Source organism: Periplaneta americana, chromosome 12 (assembly GCF_040183065.1).
Source record: "Periplaneta americana isolate PAMFEO1 chromosome 12, P.americana_PAMFEO1_priV1, whole genome shotgun sequence".
Taxonomy (NCBI): Eukaryota; Metazoa; Arthropoda; class Insecta; order Blattodea; family Blattidae; genus Periplaneta; species Periplaneta americana.
The window spans coordinates 166,127,911-166,152,132 of record NC_091128.1 but is presented as its reverse complement, the minus strand read 5'-3'; the positions used below and the strand labels follow the sequence as shown (position 1 = coordinate 166,152,132).

At 37.9% G+C, this 24,222-nt stretch overlaps 1 long non-coding RNA gene across 1 annotated transcript in view; it reads right to left on the bottom strand.

The window, feature by feature from the left end:
• Positions 1–4,726: 4,726 nt before the first annotated feature.
• LOC138710093 (uncharacterized) overlaps positions 4,727–24,222 on the bottom strand; it is a 461,635-nt gene continuing 442,139 nt past the window's right edge. The window contains exon 2 of the long non-coding RNA XR_011335058.1: positions 4,727–5,077. This is a non-coding gene — a long non-coding RNA (uncharacterized lncRNA). The remainder of the gene's footprint in view (positions 5,078–24,222) is intronic.

The window sequence follows — 24,222 nt, the reverse complement described above, 5'->3', positions numbered from 1 at the left end:
ACGTGGATCTGAAGATGGCAAAATATTTGCCCAAAACGTTCATCTATGTAATATTGTCAAACACAGTATCCTAATTTAGTGAATACGTTTCACTTTGTTAGCAACTGATAAGCTTATTAGAGGGCAAACACTCAATAAACTTCTATATTAACGTGAAAAGTTTTTAATGTGTAATAGGTTAAAAAGATATTAAAATTAAAATTAATTTAATAAAAAGTATTTGCACACAATTGGGGTCATTAATAAATGCGGGAAATATAAAGAGAGAAAGTTAATTTAACAAATTTTAATTCCAGATTACTTAAATATAGCATTAATTTCCAAACAATAATATATTATTATTATTATTATTATTATTATTATTATTATTATTATTATTATTATTATTATTATTTGGAAATTATTATTACATCCCTGATAGCTGGGTGGTTTCTTTCAGGAAGTGCTGCAGTGCACATAACCTCTTAAAATGTAAAACAAAAGAGGATGGATCCGCTAACATAATAAGTATAGGCTGCGTTGTAGCAGAAGCATAAAGTGGGCCATGATCGAACAAATGAATCTTTTAACCAAAGAATGCGTTGCTAGTGGCAACGACGTAACTCCCAAAAGAGGCAATTTCATAATAGTACATTATGCAACGAGCCTATAATGATAGTAATGATAGTAATTAAGAATCGAGTATGGATATTTATGAAACGAGCACAAGCTCGTTTCATAATTTTCATACGAGCTTCTTAATTACCATTATAGGCGAGTTTCGTACGACTTTTTATGCTCGACCATATTTCTAACTTCAAATTACCGGTATTCAGATGTATACATTTTATTTGTAACTGACAAGATCGGAAGTGACCTTGTTCTAGGTCGTGAATTGTGAGATGTGCGCAGACGCGAAAGTATTGATTTTTTCCGAGGAACAATAATGTCATTGATCTTGACGTAGATCCGTTAAACTTGATAATATTATATTATAACCTTGATTATTGAATTCGACATTGAAAAACGAGATGACAAATTGCATTTATTTGAATATTATTTACAATTAACGCTAATTATTATAGTAACAGAACATAACCTTCCGCGACAGTATTGGATTTCCAGCCTCCGTGACTTTTCGCTAATTCTCTTTCGATTGCATATCCGAGAATAATCGATGCTTGCGGTTTTATAACGGTAAAAATCTGACCTGTCATTGGCTAAACAGTTGTAAAGTGAGTCGTCATTGGCTGAAAGACCTGACCTTTAATGAGTAAGTGTACTTTAATGACATGCATTAAAGGTCTGCTACCAGGTGTATAATTACTACATTTGGGCATGGCCGAGCATAAATATTTTTGTTGCAGTTTTTTCGAGTGGTAAGCAGAGAAACATTCCATATTTAAACAAAAACAAATCGGTGAGAAACAAGAGAAAGGGGAAAGTATTTAAATAAAAACAAAAAAGTGCACCATAAAGTGATTATCATGACGACAGCTCGTTTGTCACGGATGAAAAGTCCGTTTTATCCCTGGAGTCATGGAAAAAAGTTGTGCACCAGCGTGTAATTGGCTTGAAATTCAATGCATTTCAAGAACTCATCATTTAAAACCCTGAAAACATTCAAACGGAACTGGAAACGAGAACCGTGTTTAATTAAGTTTATGTCTGTTTTTCTACGTATAAAGAATCCGCGAGATATCTGAATGCAAGGTGCAGGCAGAGAAGACACTGAAGAACATTGTGATAGGTCAGTGCGGTGCAGCCGAACTGGTTTCAATCTCCTGACCCTGAAAAGATGCATCTAAAAACAAGACGCAATTGCAAAATGCAGTAATGCAAGTTACAGGCCGCGACGGGACTCTTCCATCTTCGTGAAGGTGCATGTTAACGCCAGGTGGCCTCCCGTCGAACATTTCATTACTCAGATTGCTTGATATGATCTTCGGTACAACTGATTTTAATAATAGTTATGATTTCAGCGACCGTCTTACTAAATAATGACGGCCACGATTATAATTAAAATATATCGGCAGACAAAACACGATCACTATCCTTGAAACCATGGAAACGCTTGCTCAGTATGACTAGCTTGCACTACTACAAGAAACGATCAAATATTGCCTCAGTTAAGGAGACCGATAGCAGAGACAGTGGTATATAAACCAAAAGGCGTATTCGTTTAATAAAAAATATTTTCCACAATAAAACATGGCTAGGATTCAAAAAGTTTTCAAACAATTTTAAATTCAATAAAAACGTATATTTATTCAACAAAAATTATATTTTTAACAGTAAAACATAGCCAGGATCCAAAAAGTTTTCAAACAATTTTAAATCAAATAAAAAGGCATATTTGTTTAAAAAAAAACATATTTTCAACAGTAAAACATGGCTAGGATTCAAGAAGTTTTCAAACAATTTTGAATTCAATAAAAAGGCATATTTGTTTAAAAAAATATTTTCAACAGGATCCAAAAAGTTTTCAAACAATTTTAAATTCAATGAAAAGGCATATTCATTTGTAAAAAAATTATATTTTCAACAGTAAAACATGGTTAGCTTTCAAAAAGTTTTCAAACAATTTTAAATTCAATAAAGAGGCATATTTATTAAAAAAAAATCATATTTTCAATAGTAAAACATGGCTAGGATTCAAAAAAGTGTTCAAACAATTTTAAATCCAATAAAGAAGCACATTTATTTTAAAAAAATCATTTTTTCAACAGTAAAACATGGCTAGGATTCAAAAAGTTTTCAAACAATTTTAAATCCAATAAAAAGGCATATTTATTTTAAAAAATCATATTTTCAATAGTAAAACATGGCTAGGATTCAAAAAGTTTTCAAGCAATTTTAAATCCAATAAAAAGCCATATTAATTTTAAAAAAATTATATTTTCAACAGTAAAACATGGCTGGGATTCAAAAAATGTTCAAACAATTTTAAATCCAATAAAGAGGCATATTTATTTTAAAAAAATCATATTTTCAACAGTAAAACATGGCTAGGATTCAAAAAGTTTTCAAGCAATTTTAAATCCAATAAAAAGGCATATTAATTTTTAAAAAATTATATTTTCAACAGTAAAACATGGCTGGGATTCAAAAAATGTTCAAACAATTTTAAATCCAATAAAGAGGCATATTTATTTTTAAAAAAATCATATTTTCAACAGTAAAACATGGCTAGGATTCAAAAAGTGTTCAAACAATTTTAAATCCAATAAAGAAGCATATTTATTTTTAAAAAATCATATTTTCAACAGTAAAACATGGCTAGGATTCAAAAAGTGTTCAAACAATTTTAAGTCCAATAAAGAGGCATATTTATTTAAAAAAAAATCATATTTTCAACAGTACAACATGGCTAGGATTCAAAAAGTTTTCAAACAATTTTAAATCCAATAAAGAGGCATATTTATTAAAAAAAAATCATATTTTCAACAGTAAAACAAGGCTAGGATTCAAAAAGTTTTGAAACAATTTTAAATTCAATAAAGAGGCATAAACTTTAATGACATTTTCTTCTATAGTATTTAGGTGAGCTAATATAACAAAATATAAATTTTAGCATTGAAATCTCTGTGTTGCATGTTCAAGTCAACACCCGGTATATTAAATAGGCATGTGTTTGAAGATTAGGTAAACTGTACCGAAATTACCTCGACTCACCCTACAATAAACTGTTACTTCTGCGGGATTGAACCTCAAGATATTAGCTTCCACAGACTGTCGGGACTCATTTGCCTTTCTGAGACGAATGCAATGGCAATGATGGAAACCGGAGGAGGAAGCGAGAGGTTGGGAGGCTGCAGCCACTCAATGAATGGAGCAGATGTTCGCACTCCATATATGCGTTTCCACGCAGACTTCAAGGTCGCGCTTATTGCGCAGAGAGGCTGTACAGCTGCCGCTGGAGTCCCGAGTTCGCAACCACAGCGGGGTAGGTCATGGGCGGACAGGTGACCGCTCGAGGTCGACGGGCGGACGGCAGGTGGAGCGCCAGTCTGTGCAGCACCGGATTTATTTACCAGGGGCGGACGCACCGGAAGAATGACTGGATCTCGCAACTTCTGGCCAAAGTCGGCCTTGGCATGTGTGGCATGGGACCCGGGGTGTCAGGATTCGAAACCCGCCCACTCTGTGACGGTACGTCATTCTGCTAAGTTTCTCTCTAGCTGAATTCCCCTTAGCTGACGGGCGGAGTAACAAGCGATGCAAGCAAGGTAGACAGATTCAAAAGGCTAACAAAAATCTTGGACAAAATGTAATGATATATTACGATACAAGGTTGGAAAGAGCTTTTACAAAATCGAGGAAAAGTTCGGAAAACGAGCAGAGGGAGTTTTTCAATTTTCCCAAATTTTGTAATGCACTTCACAAACGTGTATTGTATTTTTTGCACGATAGTACATTTTGAAAATTATATTTTTAAACATCTTAGTATACAGTACGTACCAGAGGTCTGCATCGGACGTTTTCGCTCGAGCGCCAAGTAGTTCATAGCTTAATCCGATAGGTAGCGCACATGCATGATGGGTAAAATTGTCGCGAGCGATAAATCCTCCAACGGTGTAAGCCGAGCGTTAGACATTCGTTCTTGTTACAGTGATGAACTGTGTAGTAACATCATAGATGTTCATCATTTCAAAACTTTGCAGTGTTTAACTAACTTCTCCATAGTACAACTACAAAATTTGCTTTAAAATGTAATATAAATGTTGTAGGTAAAGGTCCCCCCCCCCCACACAGGAGTGATTTTGTTTTTGCCACATCTGATAGATGTTATTGGATGTAATTGTAATTATTATAAACGGAGAACACAATCACGATAATGCAAGAACTGTATCAAGTTTTCTAGTAATAATAATAATAGTAATAATAATAATAATAATAATAATAATAATAATAATAATAATAATCTCTAATAAATAGTGTATCAATCTTTGCGTCTGTAACAGTTGTGCAGCATGATTATTCGTTTTATTATATTTTCTGTGACGTTATCTCTGTACTAATATTGTTATTAATCTACTGCTATATCAATAATATTTTGTAAAACGTTTCTACATTGTCGCAGTATATAGGCGGAACACTATGTATGGACCTATTATAATATATGAAATATTGAATAATTATTAATTAGCAATAATAACTGTATATCGACATTTTTCATACTATTTTATTTATAACTTCATGTTCCTGTTTTGGTACGTTCCATTAAACGTTTGTCATAAACGCAGAAAATAAAGCCTTATTTTTACCGTGTGAGCGAAACATATGTGTATCTTATCTGTCGTCTTCCATACAAGATAAGACATGTCGGTGAGATGACCTTGTACTTCGCTTCTATTTATTACGAGCGTATCACGACCGATCTTATCTCACTCGAGGGTACGACATTCAACCGAGTTCAAGCGAGCAATTTAACTCCAATGCAGCACTCTGGTACGTACAGTAGTAGCAAAAAAAAAAAACCGGACCGACGGAATAATCAAATGGCAAAAAAAAAAAACCGGACCGACGGAATAATCAAATGGCAAAAAAAAAAAACCGGACCGACGGAATAATCAAATGGCAAAAAAAAAAAAAACCGGACCGACGGAATAATGTAAGTCTCCGAAATGAGCCACTGCGCATGCCACGCCCGCATTCACAAGATGGCGAGTAATCTATTGAAATTGTTGTAGTGTCGACTGCTGACGTAGCCCATTTCGAAAGCCATTAGAAAATAAGCTGGTGAAATTCATGTTCTGGGAATAATAAGTTAATTAAGTAGTAAAATATCGCTGCAATCGAAAAGTATTGGGAATAAATTTGAATAAGGAACAAAAAAAAGTTTCCTTCGTAGGTAGGATTCGAACCACGAAAGTCTTAGTTACCAGTCTATCGTGCTGTCACTGTGAACAAAGCTCTGAAATCAGCTACAAGGGTCGGTCCGGTTTTTTTTTTTTTTTTGCCACTACTATACATAACACTATGAAAGAAGACTGAAGGTTAGCAGTCTTGCCAACGTACAAACTTTACCATCAACTTCAATGTGAAGGAGTAAAAATGATTCAAGTACTTGTAATACTTGTAATATTTCGTGTTCAATTGGAATAATTTTTATTTCTTTTTGTTAAGTGAAGCTTGAATTGTTTAAATAAAGGTCAGTACATTTCAAATGCAGTGATTTGTATCGTTTCATGTATATTAATTATAATTGATTAAATGGCGATCTTACTCGTGTTAATTATGTAAGCAGAGCCTACTAGATCTCGGCGCTATCTCAACTTCGCTGCCTGTTGTGTGGGTGCGTTCGTGTGATGAAGAGTTGTGACAAATAGTGTGTGTGTTCTGAAATTGATCTGTGTGTTGAGAATTTGATTGGGGTGTGTTTTAGTGTGTCTGTATATTTCGTATTGTTCTAGTGTGTTGAGTTTTTGGTTTTTGGGTTGTATGTGTAGGATTTCCATGTCTGTATTTATGTTATTGTATGTGTGGTTAGCATTAGTTATGTGTTCTGCATATGTAGATGTATTGTGTCCTCTGGTTATTGCTTTAATGTCTTCTTTGTATCGAGTTTGGAATGATCTGCCTGTCTGTCCAATGTAGAAACTGTCGCAACTATTGCATGTGAGTTTGTATACGCCTGTGTGGTTGTATTTATTTGTTTGTGTTGTTTGTGTGTTGAGATGTCTTTGTAGTGTGTTTTCTGTTCTGTATGCTATGTTGTATTTCTGTTTTCTGAATGAGGATGCGATGTTGTGTGTGTTTTTGTTTTCGTATGTTAGTGTGATGTACTTCTTGTGTTCTTGTGTTTGTGTTGTGTTTTGTGTGTTTTTGTGTTTGTTGAGTTTTTGTTTTGACTTATGATGTTGCCTATTATGTTTGGTATATAAATTATTATTAACTCTGTCTTTTGCATGTGAATTTTACATGCATTGTAGGATTGTAGGATACATAGAAGGCAGTGTTTTCATTACAGCTCTCTATATCTAAGATTTTTTAGTTGGTTATTTTACGACGCTTTATCAACATCTATGGTTATTTAGCGTCTGAATGAGATGAAGGTGATAGGGGAGAGTCGGGTAGTATCGGACAGTGCGTTTCTTTCATCTACCACCATATGGTAGTACCTCAATGATATGGTTACGTTTCTCTATGCGACATCACAGAAACGTAACCATGTCAATCAGGTACTATCATCGTGTGGTAGATGAAAGAAACTCACTGTCCGATGTTCGATACTACCCGACTCTCCCCTAATGCCGGTGAAATGAGTCCGGGGTCCAGCACCGAAAGTTACCCAGCATTTGCTCAAATTGGGTTGAGGGAAAACCCCGAAAAAAAACTCAACCAGGTAACTTGTCCCGACCGGGAATCGAACCCGGGTCACCTGGTTTCGCGGCCAGACGCGCTGGCCGTTACTACACAGGTGTGGACTCTATATCTAAGAAACGGCTGAGATATATCCAATGTAGTCAATTATTGTATCCTGTTTTTACATTTTTTTTTTAATGTGGACCCAATTTTTCTAAACATTAATCTCGAATTAATGTTATTGAATCAAATATATTTCTGCGTAAATAATTAAAATTGTTAATTAAGTAGGAAAAAAATTAAAATTTCACCATCTTCTCCCCTTAAAGTTGCAAATGTCATCGGAAATAAGATTTCGTTTCGAAGAATGATTTGTAATTGTTGTCATTCAATTCTGTGTAAAATGCATGTTACATTCATGTCTAAGAACGTATAAATCAACTAGTAGTTTTATTGCCTTTGCGTTCGCTAAATTTATCACTTATTTCACAGAGATCCACGCCGCCTGTCGTGACACGGGCTGAGGCAGTCACGCGTCTAGACAACAGCGCTCGCAGTTGGCTTATCCGTCGCGTAGCAACGCCACGGCATCAATCTCGGCGACTAATATAGACGAGTGCAGGGAACATGACTCGTACGTTTGTTCTAACACCTTGCTTTGAATTTCAATACGCCCAGACAAATGGATAATGTCATCGATAAAGGCATCTATGATCAACCATCTTCATGCTACCGGCCATCAGATTGAACACGACAGCGGCGCCTCCTGGAATGCCAGGAGCGGTCGAACGTGTAGAACGCGTGGGAAATGTATCCACATACCGAGCGGGCACAGCGTCGGGTTTCCACGCAGGAGACCCTGTTTCATATCTCAGCCAGGGAACATATAATGATATGATAATGATAATCATGACATGATAATGTCTCGTGACCAGAATATTGTACGGAATGGAAATATAAAAATTGGAAATTTATCCTTTGAAGAGGTGGAAAAATTCAAATACCTGGGAGCAACAGTAACAAATATAAATCATACTCGGGAGGAAATTAAACACAGAATAAATATGGGAAATGCCTGTTATTATTCGGTTGAGAAGCTTTTATCATCCAGTCTGCTGTTTTAAAAAAAGCTGAAAGTTAGAATTTATAAAAGTTATATTACCGGTTGTTCTGTATGGTTGTGAAACTTGGACTCTCACTTTGACAGAGGAACATAGGTTAAGGGTGTTTGAGAATAGGGTGCTTAGGAAAATATTTGCGGCTAAGAGGGATGAAGTTAGAGGAGAATGGAGAAAGTTACACAATACAGAACTGCACGCATTGTATTCTTCACCTGACATAATTAGGAATATTAAATTCAGACGTTTGACATTGGCATGTAGCGCGTATGGGCGAATCCAGAAATGCATATAGAGTGTTAGTTGGGAGGCTGGAGGGAAAAAGACCTTTGAGGAGGCCGAGACGTAGATGGGAAGATAATATTAAAATGGATTTGAGGGAGGTGGGATTTGATGATAGAGACTGGATTAATCTTGCTCAGGATAGGGACCGATGGCGAGCTTATGTGAGGGCGGCAATGAACCTCCGGGTTCCTTAAAAGCCAGTAAGTAAGTAAGTATTGCATTAAGACTATTTGCGTAGTTAATCAGCTTCGATGGCAAAGGAAAGGAGCCTAATTTGTGGACTTTTAAAAAATACTCTGTAAAAAGTACACAAACAAACAGAAATAACTTGTAATCTAAACAGTATTTTGTTTATTTCACAAATTCAGATCATATTTCCTAAAATATAACCTACTTTACCACTGAGCAGTTTATAACAGAAAAAAAAAATGTTTTTATGTGGTAAATTTTCTGGGTCCCTAAGAGTAGGTCTAACACTTGCAGCAATACATCTTTCACTTTTTGGAAGAACGTGAATTACACATGAAGGCAACCAACACACGCAATGTGCACCCATTCTTATTCTGTGCTGTATGTTTTGTTGTTCAGTGGTTACTAGGCAACCATCATCATATAAAATGACAATCGATACGAACAGCTGTTAGAGAGGCGGCCATTTTTTTTCTCTGTATACAACGCTTAAATAGGGGGTTCGTGTGTATAACTACTACAAAGCAATTTCACACTAAAGCAATAAGCACTGTTTATACATCCATCGCTTATGCATGCTGTATTAGTAACGTTTCTGTTTCAACTCTGCATAAGTATTGTACAGGGACATCATTTTATTTTTACTAACATTTTTAATATTAACTTGCCTATACCTCTGGATCAACGCCGTTTGCTACCCCGTTCCACGACTGGAGATCGATGATAGTCTACTGGCGTAATATACAAACAAATCACTTTACTAGGTATAGGAGGGAAGAAAAGTAGTTCATCCATTTACATAAACTAGGAAATATTGCGCTTTTGAGTTTGATAATTTTCATTAGGTTTTTGTTTAATCAAAATACAGTACAGTATTAACAATGAGTGTTTTTACTCACGAACTGAGTTGTCCATGTGGACATACTCATTATGCAGTGTATAGTATAGACCTACTGTCTACAGCACATTAGCGTACAATATAGAGAATGAAGTTAAATTAAAAATAATCATAATATGGATATTTAAACATACTTTTAAAATGGTGGCCGTTCATTTCGATACAGGCTTCAGTTCTAATGTGCATATTATCGCACTATAGACTATTGCATGTAATTCTAATTGCCAGTTTCGTCCTTCGTACTAGTAACTCATGTTGAAATAATTCTGTACCTACTCTATAAAAGAGTACCTTACGTTCTGTAAATTCAATATTCACTTCTGCCCAATCCGAAAAGATAAAATTACTCAGAAATACTATCTACTGTCCGTTCAAGTGGTTATGTCGTAGTGTCGTAGAAAGGGAGGAAATCACATGACAGTTAATTACTTAACAAGGCCCTTTTATTTAAGTTATTTTAAACAGTTGTATAATATTACGTAGACGTCCAATTCCTAACAGAAATTAATGTTCTGAGAAAGGAGCTAAGACAGCCCAGGCACTAGCTGGCGAATAAAAGCTGGTGGGGGAAACCGGGATACGACGTAGGCAAATGGACGACAGTACCTGTGCGAAAATGATTCAATATTGAAAGCTCTTTCGTCACTGGAAAACGCGAACATATTTTTGGAACGTACTGTTTACTATGACCGTAAGGCTACTATGACTGTGTATGCAGTCTTGGATCTGTGTGGAGGACGGTTGAACTTCTTCAGTAGAAGGGGTGGGAGTGAAGAACATTCAAAACCTCAGGTACAATAAAAATTGAAGTAAAAATAAAATGATGTTCTTGTATAAAAATTACACACGGTATATTAGTAAGACCGCTGGTGTAGTGGGATGTCATTTTCATTCAGAATTAAAGGCAGTAGTGATAAGCACTGCACCACGAAGGATGTCAACCGGTCTTTGTTCTGCTTGGCAAGATGGTCAGCCCTGCTCATGCACACGCACGTGTAGCTGTACCTGTCTGTGTGTCCGATATCGTGACAAGGGATCCAATTAACGTTACGTCGTTTTCGCTTCCGGGCGTCGCTGTATTTCGTCTGAGGAGTACGGAACTTCGAGTAACGACGACAAGCCAGAGTTCAAATTGAACATCGGGAAGAAGAGGGGCGTTACACAGACCTTCCTCACAGAGTGGGTGAATCCGTCCATCCATCCATCCATCCATCCATCCATCCATCCATCCATCCATCCATCCATCCAACCATCCATCCACAATCCATCCATCCATCCATCCACAATCCATCCATCCATCCACAATCCATCCAACCATCCATCCATCCATCCAACCAGCCATCCACAATCCATCCATCCATCCACAATCCATCCATCCATCCACAATCCATCCATCCATCCATCCATCCACAATCCATCCAACCATCCATCCATCCACAATCCATCCAACCATCCATCCATCCACAATCCATCCATCCATCCATCCACAATCCATCCATCCACAATCCATCCATCCATCCATCCAACCATCCATCCATCCACAATCCATCCATCCATCCACAATTCATCCATCCATCCATCCATCCACAATCCATCCATCCATCCATCCATCCACAATCCATCCAACCATCCATCCATCCACAATCCATCCATCCATCCACAATCTACCCATCCATCCAACCATCCATCCATCCACAATCCATCCATCCATCCACAATCCATCCATCCATCCACAATCCATCCATCCATCCATCCACAATCCATCCATCCATCCATCCACAATCCATCCATCCATCCATCCATCCATCCAATCATCCATCCACAATCCATCCATCCATCCACAATCCATCCAACCATCCATCCATCCATCCAACCAGCCATCCACAATCCATCCATCCATCCATCCACAATCCATCCAACCATCCATCCATCCACAATCCATCCAACCATCCATCCATCCACAATCCATCCATCCATCCATCCATCCACAATCCATCCATCCATCCACAATCCATCCATCCATCCACAATCCATCCATCCATCCACAATCCATCCATCCATCCATCCATCCATCCACAATCCATCCATCCATCCATCCACAATCCATCCATCCATCCAACCATCCATCCATCCATCCATCCACAATCCATCCATCCATCCATCCATCCACAATCCATCCATCCATCCACAATCCATCCATCCATCCACAATCCATCCATCCATCCATCCACAATCCATCCATCCATCCAACCATCTATCCATCCACAATCCATCCATCCACAATCCATCCATCCACTCATCCACAATCCATCCATCCACAATCCATCCATCCACAATCCATCCATCCATCCATCCATCCAACCATCCACAATCCACAATCCTTCCAACCCTCCATCCATCCATCCACAATCCATCCATCCATCCTCAATCCATCCATCCATCCACAATCCATCCAACCATCCATCCATCCACAATCCATCCATCCATCCATCCACAATCCATCCATCCATCCATCCACAATCCATCCAACCATCCACCCATCCACAATCTATCCAACCATCCATCCATCCATCCACAATCCATTCATCCATCCATCCATCCATCCAACCATCCATCCATCCATCTATCCACAATCCATCCACCATCCATCCACAATCCATCCATCCATCCACCCATTCAGCTTTCAATGAATGCGTAAATTCGTCAATCCATTGATACAGTAATCCTCTATGGACTAACAGTTACTATGATGGTCGTTATATCGGAGATCACTTGTTTCAAACTCGTTCCTGGACGATGGATTTTAAAGAGAGCGATGGGTGAAATTTATATTTTTTAAGATATAGACTTGATTTTTTTGTACAGATACTCCCACTGATATGTAACGATTTGTTTTAGTTTAGTGCTTATAGGTTCACTAGTTTAACTCTTATTTAATTTACAAAAATAAAATAATAAAATGTTTATTTTTTTTTCATTTATTCTCCTCCATATTTTAAGAATCGTGTCAGAATTTTTTTACAATGCTCTTGATCTATTTAGGAAGTTTCAATATTCTTACAATTTTTAGTTTCACCTTGTGAACATAGGGAGGAAAAATTAAACACATTCCTTTTCAAATAAAAAAAAAAGTGTACAGAGTGGAAGCACATAGTTTTTATTCGAAAATTATTTTCTCTTTTGAAAAATAATTCCAACACAACTTTGTTAAGTAATACTTTCAAAAAGAACATGCAGTAAACGTTTTAGCTTCGTAGCATAACACTTGAGGAATTCTTAGCAATGTGAATGCAGAGATGTGTGCAAAAGAAAGTACGGGAAAATGGGTTTAAAGTTTACATGCATTTTAAACTTATTGAGCGCAGCATTTCAAAGATGGCGTAGTTAATTACATAACCGCGTAGGGTTCTAAAAATTTGTCAAAGTTTGAAGTAGACATAATAGGTGTATTTTCTACAAAAACAAAAAAAATTAATATTTGACCAAAAATATTTTAAATCTTCGTTAAACAAAATACTATTATTAATACTTCATCCATCCATCCATCCAACTATCCAGTCATTCATTCATTCATTCATTCATCGATCCATCCATCCATCCATCAATCAATCTATCCATCCATCGATCCATCCATCCATCTATCGATCCATCCATCCATCGATCCACCGATCCATCCATCCATCAATCGATCCATCCATCCCTCGATCGATCCATCCATTCATCGATCCATCCGTCCGTCCATTCACCTACCCATCCATCCATCCATCCATCCACCCATAGATCCATCCATCCATCCATCCATCCATCCATCCATCCATCCATCCATCCATCCAACTATTCATTCATTCATTCATTCATTCATTCATTCATTCATTCATTCATTCATTCATTCATTCATTCATTCATTCATCGATCTATCCATCCATCCATCAATCTATCCATCCATCCATCGATCCATCCATCCATCTATCGATCCATCCATCCATCCATCCATCGATCCACCGATCCATCCATCAATCGATCCACCGATCCATCCACCCCTCGATCGATCCATCCATTCATCGATCCATCCGTCCGTCCATTCACCTACCCATCGATCCATCCATCCATCCATCCATTCATCCACCCACAGATCCATCCATCCATCCATCTACTCATCCATCTATCGATCCATCCATCCATCGATCCACCGATCCACCCATCCTTCTATCCATCCATCACTCGATCGATCCATCCATCCATCCATCCATCCATCCATCCATCCATCGATTCATCTATCCATCATCCATCGATCGATCCATCTACCATCTCGCCATCCATCCATCCATCAATTCATCGATCGAACCATCCTTCCATCCATTAACCTATAGCCATATATTAATCCAATCCCCAAACCTTGTATACTTTTCATCAATCCATACTTCTTTCCACCCATATCTTCATAGATCCAACCAACTAGGGCCTATATACTACATATATGCATGTAATAATCCGTGGCGCTACAGCCCGTGAAGGGCCTAGACCGACCAGCCGGCTGCTGGCTTCACGCCCACATGCCGAAGCAGAGGTGGACGATCACCCAACCAGAATGGAGGTATCGTGTGGTTAGCACGATGATCCCCCCACCCGTTATAGCTGGTATTCGCAACCGGATTTCGCTACCTATCGTAGCTCCCCAAGTGCATCACGATGCTGGGTGGGCACCGGTCCTATACACTGGTCGAAATTTCATGAGAAAATTTCTTCCCCCATGAGGACTCGAACCAGCGCGCATTCCGTAACGCGAGTCCTAGGCAGGATGCCTTAGACCGCGACGCCGGGACTGTATATGCATGTACTGTTACGAAATTAAAATTTGGACCTAGTCTTGATGGGAGTCCATCTATATATAGGCAACAATTTCACACGACTCTCCACAAGCAGCATATATACTGCACATGCGCAGTGTGTGTTTTTAGTGGATTATTTCAAGACGCATTTCCAACTGCTGTGGTTATCTAATGTCTGAATGATATGAAGGCGATAATGCCAGCGAAATGAGTCCAGGGTTGAAAAATGCAGGAAAAACCCTCAACCAGATAACTTGTTTCAACCAGGATCTAAACCCAGGCCCGCTCGTTTCACGGTCAGGTCAACCGTTACTCCACAGTGGTGGAGTGCAGTGTGTTGTAAGCGCAACTTACACAATAAGGGAGCTCCAGATTTTATTTCCGTATCTGTACATACACATACATAACAATGTAGGCTTACATTTATGCATAAACACGGACACCCATACTGTGCAGACAGACATGAAGACGAAATGGCCTCAAAAATAAATTTTCTACGTTTTCAACGACAAGTATTGATTTTATTTCTCAGTGGTTAAAGCTAGGGTGATGATACTTGTCACAGTTACTCATTAATATCTCTGTTGTGAAATGGAGCATTTGATTGGCTATATTAAGTATAGTTTTATTGCTAGAGACTTATACGAATAAAGCATTATTTTTTTTATGTTTGAACAATGAAAAAATTATATATATTTTTCATCATCATCATCATCATCCTTCACGAAATAGGCCTCTGTAGACCTGTTTCGGCCCCATCTAGCAGTCTTCTTAAAGGTCTTCCTGCTCGACGATGTCCTCTAGGTTTATACTGCATCATAATTTTTGGGATTCTTGAATTTTCCATTCTTCTTACATGATCTATCCAATTGAATTTGTATCTGCTGATTTTTTCTTCTACTGACTCTACTTCTAATGGTTCTAAAATTTCTTCATTCCTTTTTCGGTCTAAAAGAGTATATCCTGCTGTCCTCCTCAAAAATTTCATTTCCGTTGCTTTGATTCTGTTCACGTCTTTTTTCTTTAATGTCCAAATCTCGCTTCCGTATAAAAGGGTCGGTAATGCTAGTGTATTATATATTTTTATTCTTGTAGATTTTTGTACTAATTTAGCTTTTAATGCATTGTTTATTATTCCTAGAATTGGTGTAAATTTGGTAATTTTCTTGTTCACATCTTTTTCATTTTGATAAGATATTTCACAACCCAGATAATTGAAATTTTGCACTTGTTCGAGGCATTGGTTATTGTGTATTATCTTACTTCTGACTGGGTCTTGTCCTAAAAATGCCATTACTTTTGATTTTTGTGCTGAAATTTCCATCCCAAAATCTTTTAATATTTTATTTAATGTATACAATCCTCTTTGTAAATTATACTCTGAATTGGAAATTATGACTTGATCATCGGCATAGAGTAAGGTATTTAATGTTAGAGCACTGGTTATTTTGATTCCTGATGTGTATATTTGGTTCCATTTTAAAATAATTTCATTTATATAAATATTAAATAAAGTTGGTGATAGTGGACAACCTTGTCGAACTCCATTATTAACTAATTTTCTTTCGGATATACAGTTATTCATTTTAACACTTATTTTGCTGTCTGTGTAGATTTCTATTATATTTTGCAATAGCAAATTTGGAATATTTTTTTCTTGTAATATGTCGAATAAATGGTCTCTTCGGACTTTATCAAAAGCTTTCACAAAATCAATAAAAGCTATATGGGTTTCTAAATTAAATTATCTTCTTTTTTCTAACAATAGTTTGATACTAAATAATGGATCTACACATGATCTTCCTTTTCTAAAGCCATTTTGACACTCCAGAAGGAAAGTTTCAGCATGTTTTTTTAATTTTTTATTTAAAATCCTACTAAATATCGTATAACATGTGTTGAGGATACTAATCCCTCTATAGTTTTCAACATTCTGTTTATCTCCTGTTTTATATATGGGAATAACTACACTATTTTTCCATTCTTCCGGTAAAGTGGCAGTCAGATATATTCTGTTTAGAAATCTTAGTAATCTTTCTTGAAATATATTTTTTATGACTAAATTAGTGCAAGGATTTGAAAGGATATTTTCTCATAAATAACTATTGTATTTATTTTAACACGTGGACAGCTTCAAACACTTGGGGTGTACTATAAGCAGTAACATGAGCTGCTGCCAAGAAGTCAAAAGGAGGATAGCAATGGTAAAGGAAGCATTTAATAGAAAAAGGAGCATCTTCTGCGGACCTCTGGAAAAAGAACTAAGGACGAGACTAGTGAAGTGCTTTGTGTGGAATGTAGCATTGTATGGCATAGAAATATGGACACTACGACGAAATGAAAGGAAGCGAATAGAAGCATTTGAAATGTGGATATGGAGAAGAATTTTTAGTAGGTTATTTTACGACGCTTTATCAACATCTAAGGTTATTTAGCGTCTGAATGAGATGAAGGTGATAATGCCGGTGAAATGAGTCCGGGGTCCAACACCGAAAGTTACCCAGCATTTGCTCATAGTGGGTTGAGGGAAAAACCCGGAAAAAACCTCATCCAGGTAACTTGCCCCGACCGGGAATCGAACCCGGGCCACCTGGTTTCGCAGCCAGACGCGCTGACCGTTACTCCACAGGTGTGGACGGGAGAAAAATGGAACGTGCGAAATGGACAGACAGAATAAGAAATGGAGCTGAGTTGGAAAGAGTGGGTGAAGAAAGAATGATGCTGAAACTGATCAGGAAGAGAAAAAGAAATTGGTTGGGTCACTGGCTGAGAAGAAACTGCCTCTGAAGGATGGACTGGGAGGAATGGTGAACGGGAGAACAGTTCGGGGCAGAAGAAGATATCAGATGACAGACGACATTAAGATATATGGATTATATGCGGAGACTAAGAGGAAGGTAGAAAATAGGAAATACTGAAGAATGCTGGGTTTGTAGTGAAGGACCTGCTCTTGGGCAGAACACTATGAATGAATCTATTCTGTTAATTATCCCCTTCAAACTGCATATCACTTCTTGTCTAAACCGCGTGTAAGAGATCAATGTTTTTTAATTTCAAAATTTACCTACTACAATAAAATTCATAAAAAACAAGTCAAAATATTTTGCAAATAAAAAAAATAATTACAATAAGCCCGCATAAATGGACTGATCTACCAAGGGGGGGGGGGGAGAACAGGAGAGTCCACACCTGTGGAGTAACGGTCAGCGCGTCTTGCTGCGAAACCAGGTGGCCCGGGTTCGAATCCCGGTCGGGGCAAGTTACCTGGTTGAGGTTTTTTCCGCGGTTTTCCCTCAACCCAATACGAGAAAATGCTGGGTAACTTTTCGGTGCTGGACCCCGGACTCATTTCACCGGCATTATCACCTTCATATCATTCAGACGCTAAATAGCCTAGATGTTGATACAGCGTCGTAAAATAACCCAATAAAAATAAAAAGAACAGGAGAGGCTTTCATTTGTGTGAAAATCTGAACTGAACCTACTAATACCTAAATAACATCATTGAGGAAAAGCGTGGATAATGTCGTCACGTTTCTATGGTTACGCAACTGTCTTCAGTGACACCTGCATAGGGATTCTCGGCAAAGCCCAGGAAGATCCGGTACGAAATAAATACCTCACACGCGTGTGGCACAGTTTACTAACAGTTGTAGTGCCAAACAGGGAAAAGGAATGTACACTTGGTCAAAATGAAAGTGGCCGGCGTCTGAGAGGCTAAGTTCGAATCGGGTATTTCCGTGAGCGCTCGGGACAGCCAGGCTTTGTTCAAAAGATTGCGTATATTCTTCTAGTAGTTATAATGGGGAACTCAACTATTAGTCACTAAAGTAATTCATATACGAAATTTAAAACAGACAGATCGTTCAGAGTGTTTAAACAGTGAATACTGTAACACAAACACTATATACTGTATAACAGGTTCTCGAATGGAGTATGACCATTGCTAGTTACAATGCCATTCTGACTGCAGTAAAACTCTTAGCGTAGTTGGTACAGCGTTAGCTAAGTGTTCGTGAGGTTGCAAGTTCAAATTTTCGTGAAGCTACTAAACTTTTTTTTTTTTTTTTTGAATGCACCACTGAAAATATAACAGGTTTTCGTTATTTTTTTTTATCCTTAGAATACTTTTCGCTTTATTATTTCCTTCGTGTTAATAGAAACTTTTGACGCTAGATGGAAGTAACACTAAAGGCGACAATTAGGGGCTTTCATATTAAAATGCTGTGTTAATTATTTTATTAATCCCTGCTGCTTTACACTCTATTGCCTAAGGAACATTCAGTAAATATTGTAACTTTATTACAAAACAAGAATGTAATTTTATTGTTTCAACAATAAACACTTTCTATAATTGAATGTAAACACTCCCGTCAACAATGGGATTTCCACTCCACACAGTAACACAGCATTCGTTATTGATTCCACAAACAACAATGTCAATTTACTTGGATTATTGAGAACAACAATGTACTGCTAATTTTAACTAATGTTCACAAAGCACTATTTACAAATCAGAACTGTTAGTTCTCAGTTCACAGTTTGTTTGCCTTGGCTAGTTCGTCTAGCTCCGTCACTCGAGTTCACAGTATCTCGAACCTCAGACCTTCAGAGACAGTCCACTAAACTTGGAACTCAGGTCCCCCAACTGCGGTCCACTGCACTCGAACTCAGGACTTCGGACGCTCGCACAGCTGCGGACACACTCAAGTCGAACTCCGGTCTCGAAGCTGGCTTCACTGCTGTCCAAATCTGAATTTCCTCTCGGAGGCTGGCTTCCTTTTATTTGCTAGACAACGCTTCGCGGGCCTTCCAGACGTTTCCGTTACTGGACAATTCCTTTTCGAGAATAGTCTGTCACTCTGCTTCTTCTCCCCCTTCCTCGCGTCGCAGTTGGCTTTCTTCCCTTCTCGGCATGCACCAGCGTGCCGTCCTTCCCCTTACGTCGCGCCCCTTTAGTTTGCGTGGCTGCACCTTCCTTCGCCACGTTGCCCGATCCTTCCACGCACACCCTGCCCTCTGTGGGACGTGTGATCGAGTCTCGACGGGGCTGACAATATGTTGACGGTTAAATAATTGGCAATAATTAATTTGCAAGTTGTGCTACAGGGCATATGATTACTTACTTACAAATGGCTTTTAAGGAACCCGGAGGTTCATTGCCGCCCTCACATAAGCCCGCCATCGGTCCCTATCCTGTGCAAGATTAATCCTGTCCCTAACATCATATCCCACCTCCCTCAAATCCATTTTAATATTATCCTCCCATCTACGTCTCGGCCTCCCTAAAGGTCTTTTTCCCTCCGGTCTCCCAACTAACACTCTATATGCATTTCTGGATTCGCCCATACGTGCTGCATGCCCTGCCCATCTCAAACGTCTGGATTTCAAGTTCCTAATTATGTCAGGTGAAGAATACAATGCGTGCAGTTCTGTGTTGTGTAACTTTCTCCATTCTCCTGTAACTTCATCCCGCTTAGCCCCAAATATTTTCCTTAGCACCTTATTCTCAAACACCCTGAACCTATGTTCCTCTCTCAGAGTGAGAGTCCAAGTTTCACAACCATACAGAACAACCGGTAATATAACTGTTTTATAAATTCTAACTTTCAGATTTTTGGACAGCAGACTGGATGATAAGAGCTTCTCAACCGAATAATAACACGCATTTCCCATATTTATTCTGCGTTTAATTTCCTCCCGAGTGTCATTTATATTTGTTACTGTTGCTCCAAGATATTTGAATTTTTCCACCTCTTCGAAGGATAAATCTCCAATATTTATATTTCCATTTCGTACAATATTCCCTTCACGAGACATAATCATATACTTTGTCTTTTCGGGATTTACTTCCAAACCGATCGCTTTACTTGCTTCAAGTAAAATTTCCGTGTTTTCCCTAACCGTTTGTGTATTTTCTCCTAACATATTCACGTCATCTGCATAGACAAGAAGCTGATGTAACCCGTTCAATTCCAAACCCTGCCTGTTATCCTGAACTTTCCTAATGGCATATTCTAGAGTGAAGTTAAAAAGTAAAGGTGATAGTGCATCTCCCTGCTTTAGCCCGCAGTGAATTGGAAAAGGATCAGATAGAAACTGACCTATACGGACAGGGAATATGATTATTACACTAATCTAAATTCGTGATCATCATCAGGGTCTAAACGTAGTAATTGTAAACAAGGAGAAAAACCATAATTCTGATGACGAAATATATTCTGATTTCCTGGAATTATAACCACAAATTTTCTCCAATTTTGTAATTATCTGTAAGTAACATGAATCAACATAAGCAAAATTATTTGATTATATTACACTAAAAGGAGTTGTAAAAAATAAAAGAAAGGACAAAACAAAACATTCTCTACGGAGATTCGAAGCATGCTGTGGAGGTAGCCCAAATCAGGCCTTGCATTATGCAGTTAACTAAAGCGGCGCACGGAGGTTTACGGTTGTGAACTGCGCGCTCACCCGAAGGGACTTGGAAAATTTTCACTGCTCAAGAGGCCGACCAGTTTCATTTTGACCAAGTGTACAATGTTGCAAATCTTGCAGACAGAGCATGTATCGATGAAGTTAAGAGGCGAATTGAAATATCCTACATCGATGTTTTGAATGGCCTCTGGCGGTTTTGTACAAGAAAGGGAGCTTATTATTTCTCTTAGATTCGACCCCGGGCTCTGACTGGAGTGGCATTGATGTCGGACGAGATCAGTCGATGGCGGATTTTCTCAAGGGTCTCCTGTTGTCCTTAACAATACACATATCTGTTATCAAGATCTGTAGTCCTGGAGTGGACTGGTTAGTGTCTTCTCTGATGAAAAGTTCGATATTTAGCTTCGAAAAGTTGGATCTTTCTTCAGCTATGAGACGGTGAAGAAACTGAAATATTCCCATCATGATAAAGAGTAGGCCTAATATGTGAGTCTCAAATCATACTTAAGATAGGTCTGAAATCATATTGTGTAAGATGAGTCTCATATGATACTTAAGATGAGTTTGAAATCATATTTAAGATGAATGAAAAAATCATATTTAAGAATAGTCTCAAACCATATTGAAGATAGGCCTTAAATCATATTTAAGAAAGGCCTTAAATCATATTTAAGAAAGGCCTCAAATCATATTTAAGTCTCAGATCATATTTAAGATATTCCTTAAATCATATTTGAGATAGGCCTCAAATCATATTTAAGATAGACCTTAAATCATATTTAAGATAGGCCTTAAATGATATATAAGATGAGTCTCAAATCATATTTAACATAGGCCTTAAATCATATTTAAGATTAGTATCAAATCATATTTAACATAGGCCTTAAATCATATTTAAGATAGACCTTAAATCATATTTAACATAGGCCTTAAATCATATTTAAGATGAGTATCAAATCATATTTAAGATAGGCCTTAAATCATATTTAAGATGAGCCTCAAATCATGTTTAAGATAGGCCTTAAATCATATTTAAGATAGGCCTTAAATGATATTTAAGATGAGTCTCAAATCATATTTAACATAGGCCTTAAATCATATTTAAGATGAGTATCAAATCATATTTAACATAGGCCTTAAATCATATTTAAGATGAGCCTCAAATCATGTTTAAGATAGGCCTTAAATAATATTTAAGATAGGCCTTAAATGATATTTAAGATGAGTCTCAAATCATATTTAAGATAGGCCTTAAATCATACTTAAGATGTGTCAAATCATATTTAAGATAAGCCTTAAATCATATTTAAGGCGAGTTTCAAATCATATTTAAGACAGGCCTTAAATAATAATTAAGATGTGTCAAATCATATTTAAGATAGGCCTTAAATCATATTTAAGATGAGTATCAAATCATGTTTAAGATAGGCCTTAAATCATATTTAAGGTGAGTCTCAAATCATATTTAAGATAGGCCTTAAATTATACATTTAAGATGAGTATCAAATCATGTTTAATATAGGCCTTAAATCATATTTAAGATAGGTCTTAAATCATATTTGACGGCCGGGTAGCTCAGTTGGTAGAGCAGCTGGCTACGGAAGGTCCGGGGTTCGTTCCCAGGTGGTGACAGGATTTTTTCTCGTTGCCAAACTTTCAGAACGGCCCCAAGGTTCACTCAGCCTTCTATAAAATTGAGTACCGGGTCTTTCCCGGGGGTAAAAGGCGGTCAGAGCGTGGTGCCGACCACACCACCTCATTCTAGTGCCGAGGTCATGGAAAGCATGGGGCTCTACCTCCATGCCCCCCAAGTGCCTTCATGGCATGTTACGGGGATACCTTTACCTTTTACCTTAAATCATATTTAAGATGATTGTAAAATCATATTTAAAATAGGTCTTAAATCATAATTAAGATGTGTCAAATCATATTTAAGGTAGGCTTTAAATCATATTTAAGATAGGCCTTAAATCATATTTAAGGTGAGTCTCAAATCATATTTAAGATAGGCTTTAAATCATATTCAAGATGAATCTCAAATCATATTTAAGATGGACCTCAAGTCATATTTAAAATAGGTCTGCAATCGTGTGTAAAATGAGTCTCAGATCATACTTAAGACTAGTTTGAAATCATATTTAAGAGGGGTCTAAAATCATATTTAAGATGAGTGTTAAATCTTACTTCATGAGTCTCAAATAATATTGAAGATTGCCCTGATTCTAAAAAGTGATTTCTGACGTGCCCACACTGAAAAGGAGAAAAAACAAATGACAACGGAAATATCAGAAAGACCAAGGAATTGAATTTAGTGGTGAGATACGGTTGCCATGGGAGCAGAAATAAAACAGGAGCGCCACTTGGGTTGTGGTTTACAAGCACGTGGTCAGAGATCAACCGTGCCCGGTGTGGTCCGCCACCTACCTGGCACTCGAGAGGCAAAATAAAACGACACCTCCACTCCATCTCACAAAGCGTGTTGGAGGTCGCGATGTAATTACCCAGAACGTTTTCATTAGCAGACGCTGCACAAAACATCTCGATATATCAATAAGTCAGCCCTCTCGCCGTCGTGTCCTTCCGCGTCCATCAGCAGCGCCTCCCGCATTAATCAGGCTGACTGACGGGTCGTTAGGCGTGCAGGAGTTACATAAGACACGGCGCGGCGCGGCGTGGAGGAGGCTGATGCAGGTAATGCAGCAGTTCACAGATCCAGAAGAAATTAAAATAGAGAAAGGTGGGATCTGTATGTTAGGGAAAGTAGCAAACTGTAAGGGAAAGAGAGAGATGAGTAAGATGAAAACGAAATAAGAACAATAACAAGTAAGAGAGAGAACAACGGGGAAGGAATAGACGATAAATAAACAAGACATAGAGGAAGAAACCGAAATGCAAATGAGGCAAGTAGAGACGAGAATGGAAAGCAGAGAAAAGGAAACGAGATCAGAGATAGAGGACGGAGAAGAAGGCAGGAAGAAAGACAGTAGAGGAGAGGATAGAAGGTGCAAATGATTGAAGATGAAATAGAGCAAAACAGGAAAGAGAGAAAAGCAGAGAATAGCGTAGGAGAGGAGAACAGAGGAGAGAGAAGAGGGGAGAGGGAAGGAGAGGAAGAGGAGAGCGGAGTTTTAAGTAGGAGAGGAGAGAAGAAGAGAGGATTGGGGAGGGGAAGAGTGCA